We start from the raw sequence: 7,212 nt of genomic DNA, 5'->3' as shown, positions 1-7,212 counted from the left end.
ATACACGCAACACGAAAGCTTTTCGAGTTACAACGTGTTGTTTAGGAAAAACAAGATAATTTCGCACGATGCGGGATTTCCTTAAAACGTGATTTTCTGAAAAATTTTGATGAAAGAAAATTCTACTTTGTTCACTCTTTTGAGACTACACGTTAAGTCGTACACGCCACACCAATTCTTTTCGAGTTACAACGTGTAGTTTTGAAGATACAAGCTAATTTTGTACTATGCGTTATTTCTTCTCATAGAGTTTCCAATATGTACGTATATGTCTTTACTCTGCAAAACTGTATTTCCTTATGAAGTGGTATTCTTACATATTCTTTCGAGAGAAAACTCTCCTGTGCCTTCTCTTTTGAGGCTACACACTTAGACATACACGCAACACGACAGCTTTTCGAGTTACAACGTGTTGTTTAGGAAAAACAAGATAATTTCGCACGATGCGGGATTTCCTTAAAACGTGATTTTCTGAAAAATTTTGACGAAAGAAAATTCTCCTTTTGGTTCTCCTTAGCTGCTACATGTTAAGACGTACACGCCACACTAATTCTTTTCGAGTTACAACGTGTAGTTTTGGAGATAGAAGCTAATTTTGTACTATGCGTTATTTCTTCTCCTAAAGAGTTTCCAATACGAACGTATATGTCTTTACTCTGCAAAACTGTACTTCCTTGTGAAGTGGTATTCTTACATATTCTTTCGAGAGAAAACTCTCCTGTGCCTTCTCTTTTGAGGCTACACACTTAGACATACACGCAACACGAAAGCTTTTCGACTTAAAACGTGTTGTTTAGGAAAAACAAGATAATTTCGCACGATGCTGAATTTCCTCAATACGTGATTTTCTGAAAAATTTTGACGAAAGAAAATTCTCTTTGGGTTCTCTTTTGAGGCTACACGTTAAGACGTACACGCCACAACAATTCTTTTCGAGTTACAACGTGTAGTTTTGGAGATACAAGCTAATTTTGTAAGATGCGTTATTACTTCTCATAAAGAGTTTCCAATACGTACGTATTTGTCTTTACTCTGCAAAATTGTACTTCCTTATGAAGTGGTATTCTTACATATTCTTTCGAGAGAAAACTCTCCTGTGCCTTCTCTTTTGAGGCTACACACTTAGACATACACGCAACATGAAAGCTTTTTGAGTTACAACGTGTTGTTTAGGAAAAACAAGATAATTTCGCACGATGCGGGATTTCCTTAAAACGTGATTTTCTGAAAAATTTTGACGAAAGAAAATTCTCCTTTGGGTTCTCTTTTGATGCTACATGTTAAGACGTACACGCCACAACAATTCTTTTCGAGTTACAACGTGTGGTTTTGGAGATACAAGCTAATTTTGTAGGATGCGTTATTTCTACTCGTAAAGTGTTTCCAATACGTACGTATTTGTCTTTACTATGCAAAATTGTATTTCCTTATAACGTGGTATTCTACAATATTCTTTCGAGAGAAAACTCTCCTGTGCCTTTTGTTTTGAGGCTACACACCTAGACATTCACGCAACACGAAAGCTTATCGAGTTACAACGTGTTGTTTAGGAAAAACAAGATGATTTCGCATGATGCGGGATTTCCTTAAAACGTTATTTTCTGAAAAATTTTGACGAAAGAAAATTCTCCTTTGGGCTCTCTTTTGAGACTACACGTTAAGACGTACACGCCACACCAATTCTTATCGAGTTACAACGTGTAGTTTTTGAGATACAAGCAAATTTTGTACTATGCGTTATTTCTTCTCGTAAAGAGTTTCCAATACGTACGTTATGTCTTTACTCTGCAAAACTGTTTTTCCTTATGAAGTGGTATTCTTACATATTCTTTCGAGAGAAAACTCTCCTGTGCCTTCTCTTTTGAGTCTACACATTTAGACATACACGCAACATGAAAGCTTTTCGACTTACAACGTGTTGATTAGGAAAAACAAGATAATTTCGCACGATGCGGGATTTCCTTAAACGTGATTTTCTGAAAAATTTTGACGAAAAACAATTCTCCTTTTCGTTCTCTTTAGATGCTACATGTTAAGACGTACACGCCACAACAATTCTTTTCGAGTTACAATGTGTGGTTTTGGAGATACAAGCTAAATTTGTAGGATGCGTTATTTCTTCTCTTAAAGTGTTTCCAATACGTACGTATTTGTCTTTACTATGCAAAATTGTATTTCCTTATAACGTGGTATTGTACAATATTCTTTCGAGAGAAAACTCTCCTGTGCCTTCTGTTTTGAGGCTACACACTTAGACATTCACGCAACACGAAAGCTTTTCCAGGTACAACGTGTTGTTTAGGAAAAACAAGATAATTTCGCATGATGCGGGATTTCCATAAAACGTGATTTTCTGAAAAATTTTGACGAAAGAAAATTCTCCTTTGGGCACTCTTTTGAGACTACACGTTAACACGTACACGCCACACCAAATCTTTTCGAGTTACAACGTGTAGTTTTGGAGATACAAGCTAATTTTGTACTATGCGTTATTTCTTCTCATAGAGTTTCCAATATGTATGTAAATGTCTTTACTATGCAAAACTGTATTTCCTTATGAAGTGGTATTCTTCCATATTCTTTCGAGAGAAAACTCTCCTGTGCCTTCTCTTTTGAGGCTACACTCTTAGACATACACGCAACACGAAAGCTTTTCGAGTTACAACGTCTTGTTTAGGAAAAACAAGATAATTTCGCACTATGCGGGATTTCCATAAACGTGATTTTCTGAAAAATTTTGACGAAAGAAAATTCTCCTTTTGGTTCTCTTTAGATGCTACATGTTAAGATGTACACGCCACACCAATTCTTTTCGTGTTACAACGTGTAGTTTTGGAGATACAAGCTAATTTTTTACTATGCGTTATTTCTTCTCGTAAAGAGTTTCCAATAAGTACGTATATGTCTTTACCTGCAAAACTGTACTTCCTTATGAAGTGGTATTCTTACATATTCTTTCGAGAGAAAACCCTCCTGTGCCTTCTCTTTTGAGGCTACACACTTAGACATACACGCAACATGAAAGCTTTTTGAGTTACAACTTATTGTTTAGGAAAAACAAGATAATTTCGCACGATGCGGGATTTCCTTAAAACGTGATTTTCTGAAAAATTTTGACGAAAGAAAATTCTCCTTTGGGTTCTCTTTTGATGCTACATGTTAAGACGTACACGCCACAACAATTCTTTTCGAGTTACAACGTGTACTTTTGGAGATACAAGCTAATTTTGTACGATGCATTATTCCTTCTGGTAAAGTGTTTCCAATAAGTACGTATTTTTCTTTACTCTGCAAAATTATATTTCCTTATAACGTGGTATTCTACAATATTCTTTCGACAGAAAACTCTCCTGTGCCTTCTGTTTTGAGGCTACACACTTAGACATACACGCAACACGAAAGCTTTTTGAGTTACAACGTGTGGTTTAGGAAAAACAAGATAATTTCGCACGATGCGGGATTTCCTTAAAACATAATTTTCTTTAACGTTTTGACGACAGAAAATTCTCCTTTGGGTTCTCATTAGATGCTACATGTTAAGACGTACACCCCACACCAATTCTCTTCGAGTTACAATGTGTAGATTTGGAGATACAAGCTAATTTTGTACGATGCGTTATTTCTTCTCGTAAAGTGTTTCCAATATGTACGTATTTTCTTTACTCTGCAAAATTGTATTTCCTTATAACGTGGTATTCTACAATGTTCTTTCAACAGAAAACTCTCCTGTGCCTACTCTTTTGAGGCTACACACTTAGACATACAGGCCTCACGAAAGCTTTTTGAGTTACAACATGTTGTTTAGGAAAAACAAGATAATTTCGCACGATGCGGGATTTCCTTAAAACGTGATTATCTGAAAAATTTTGACGAAAGAAAATTCTCCTTTGGGTTCTCTTTTGATGCTACATGTTAAGACGTACATGCCACAACAATTCTTTTCGAGTTACAACGTGTAGTTTTGGAGATACAAGGAAATTTTGTACGATGCGTTATTTCTTCTCGTAAAGTGTTTCCAATAAGTACTTATTTGTCTTTACTCTGCAAAACTGTATTTCGTTATAACGTGGTTTTCTTACATATTCTTTCGAGAGAAAACTCTCCTGTGCCTTCCCTTTTGAGGCTACACACTTAGACATACACGCAACACGAAAGCTTTTCGAGTTACAACGTGTTGTTTAGGAAAAACAAGATAATTTCGCACGATGCGGGATTTCCATAAACGTGATTTTCTGAAAAATTTTGACGAAAGAAAATTCTCCTTTTGGTTCTCTTTAGATGCTTCATGTTAAGATGTACACGCCACACCAATTCTTTTCGTGTTACAACGTGTAGTTTTGGAGATACAAGCTAATTTTTTACTATGCGTTATTTCTTCTCGTAAAGAGTTTCCAATAAGTACGTATATGTCTTTACCCTGCAAAATTGTACTTCCTTATGAAGTGGTATTCTTACATATTCTTTCGAGAGAAAACTCTCCTGTGCCTTCTCTTTTGAGGCTACACACTTAGACATACACGCAACATGAAAGCTTTTTGAGTTACAACGTGTTGTTTAGGAAAAACAAGATAATTTCGCACGATGCGGGATTTCCTTAAACGTGATTTTCTGAAAAATTTTGACGAAAAACAATTCTCCTTTTCGTTCTCTTTAGATGCTACATGTTAAGACGTACACGCCACAACAATTCTTTTCGAGTTACAATGTGTGGTTTTGGAGATACAAGCTAAATTTGTAGGATGCGTTATTTCTTCTCTTAAAGTGTTTCCAATACGTACGTATTTGTCTTTACTATGCAAAATTGTATTTCCTTATAACGTGGTATTGTACAATATTCTTTCGAGAGAAAACTCTCCTGTGCCTTCTGTTTTGAGGCTACACACTTAGACATTCACGCAACACGAAAGCTTTTCCAGGTACAACGTGTTGTTTAGGAAAAACAAGATAATTTCGCATGATGCGGGATTTCCATAAAACGTGATTTTCTGAAAAATTTTGACGAAAGAAAATTCTCCTTTGGGCACTCTTTTGAGACTACACGTTAACACGTACACGCCACACCAAATCTTTTCGAGTTACAACGTGTAGTTTTGGAGATACAAGCTAATTTTGTACTATGCGTTATTTCTTCTCATAGAGTTTCCAATATGTATGTAAATGTCTTTACTATGCAAAACTGTATTTCCTTATGAAGTGGTATTCTTCCATATTCTTTCGAGAGAAAACTCTCCTGTGCCTTCTCTTTTGAGGCTACACTCTTAGACATACACGCAACACGAAAGCTTTTCGAGTTACAACGTCTTGTTTAGGAAAAACAAGATAATTTCGCACTATGCGGGATTTCCATAAACGTGATTTTCTGAAAAATTTTGACGAAAGAAAATTCTCCTTTTGGTTCTCTTTAGATGCTACATGTTAAGATGTACACGCCACACCAATTCTTTTCGTGTTACAACGTGTAGTTTTGGAGATACAAGCTAATTTTTTACTATGCGTTATTTCTTCTCGTAAAGAGTTTCCAATAAGTACGTATATGTCTTTACCTGCAAAACTGTACTTCCTTATGAAGTGGTATTCTTACATATTCTTTCGAGAGAAAACCCTCCTGTGCCTTCTCTTTTGAGGCTACACACTTAGACATACACGCAACATGAAAGCTTTTTGAGTTACAACTTATTGTTTAGGAAAAACAAGATAATTTCGCACGATGCGGGATTTCCTTAAAACGTGATTTTCTGAAAAATTTTGACGAAAGAAAATTCTCCTTTGGGTTCTCTTTTGATGCTACATGTTAAGACGTACACGCCACAACAATTCTTTTCGAGTTACAACGTGTACTTTTGGAGATACAAGCTAATTTTGTACGATGCATTATTCCTTCTGGTAAAGTGTTTCCAATAAGTACGTATTTTTCTTTACTCTGCAAAATTATATTTCCTTATAACGTGGTATTCTACAATATTCTTTCGACAGAAAACTCTCCTGTGCCTTCTGTTTTGAGGCTACACACTTAGACATACACGCAACACGAAAGCTTTTTGAGTTACAACGTGTGGTTTAGGAAAAACAAGATAATTTCGCACGATGCGGGATTTCCTTAAAACATAATTTTCTTTAACGTTTTGACGACAGAAAATTCTCCTTTGGGTTCTCATTAGATGCTACATGTTAAGACGTACACCCCACACCAATTCTCTTCGAGTTACAATGTGTAGATTTGGAGATACAAGCTAATTTTGTACGATGCGTTATTTCTTCTCGTAAAGTGTTTCCAATATGTACGTATTTTCTTTACTCTGCAAAATTGTATTTCCTTATAACGTGGTATTCTACAATGTTCTTTCAACAGAAAACTCTCCTGTGCCTACTCTTTTGAGGCTACACACTTAGACATACAGGCCTCACGAAAGCTTTTTGAGTTACAACATGTTGTTTAGGAAAAACAAGATAATTTCGCACGATGCGGGATTTCCTTAAAACGTGATTATCTGAAAAATTTTGACGAAAGAAAATTCTCCTTTGGGTTCTCTTTTGATGCTACATGTTAAGACGTACATGCCACAACAATTCTTTTCGAGTTACAACGTGTAGTTTTGGAGATACAAGGAAATTTTGTACGATGCGTTATTTCTTCTCGTAAAGTGTTTCCAATAAGTACTTATTTGTCTTTACTCTGCAAAACTGTATTTCGTTATAACGTGGTTTTCTTACATATTCTTTCGAGAGAAAACTCTCCTGTGCCTTCCCTTTTGAGGCTACACACTTAGACATACACGCAACACGAAAGCTTTTCGAGTTACAACGTGTTGTTTAGGAAAAACAAGATAATTTCGCACGATGCGGGATTTCCATAAACGTGATTTTCTGAAAAATTTTGACGAAAGAAAATTCTCCTTTTGGTTCTCTTTAGATGCTTCATGTTAAGATGTACACGCCACACCAATTCTTTTCGTGTTACAACGTGTAGTTTTGGAGATACAAGCTAATTTTTTACTATGCGTTATTTCTTCTCGTAAAGAGTTTCCAATAAGTACGTATATGTCTTTACCCTGCAAAATTGTACTTCCTTATGAAGTGGTATTCTTACATATTCTTTCGAGAGAAAACTCTCCTGTGCCTTCTCTTTTGAGGCTACACACTTAGACATACACGCAACATGAAAGCTTTTTGAGTTACAACGTGTTGTTTAGGAAAAACAAGATAATTTCGCAC

Source organism: Apodemus sylvaticus, chromosome 19 (assembly GCF_947179515.1).
Source record: "Apodemus sylvaticus chromosome 19, mApoSyl1.1, whole genome shotgun sequence".
Classification (NCBI taxonomy): domain Eukaryota; kingdom Metazoa; phylum Chordata; class Mammalia; order Rodentia; family Muridae; genus Apodemus; species Apodemus sylvaticus.
This window is presented reverse-complemented; position numbering follows the sequence as displayed.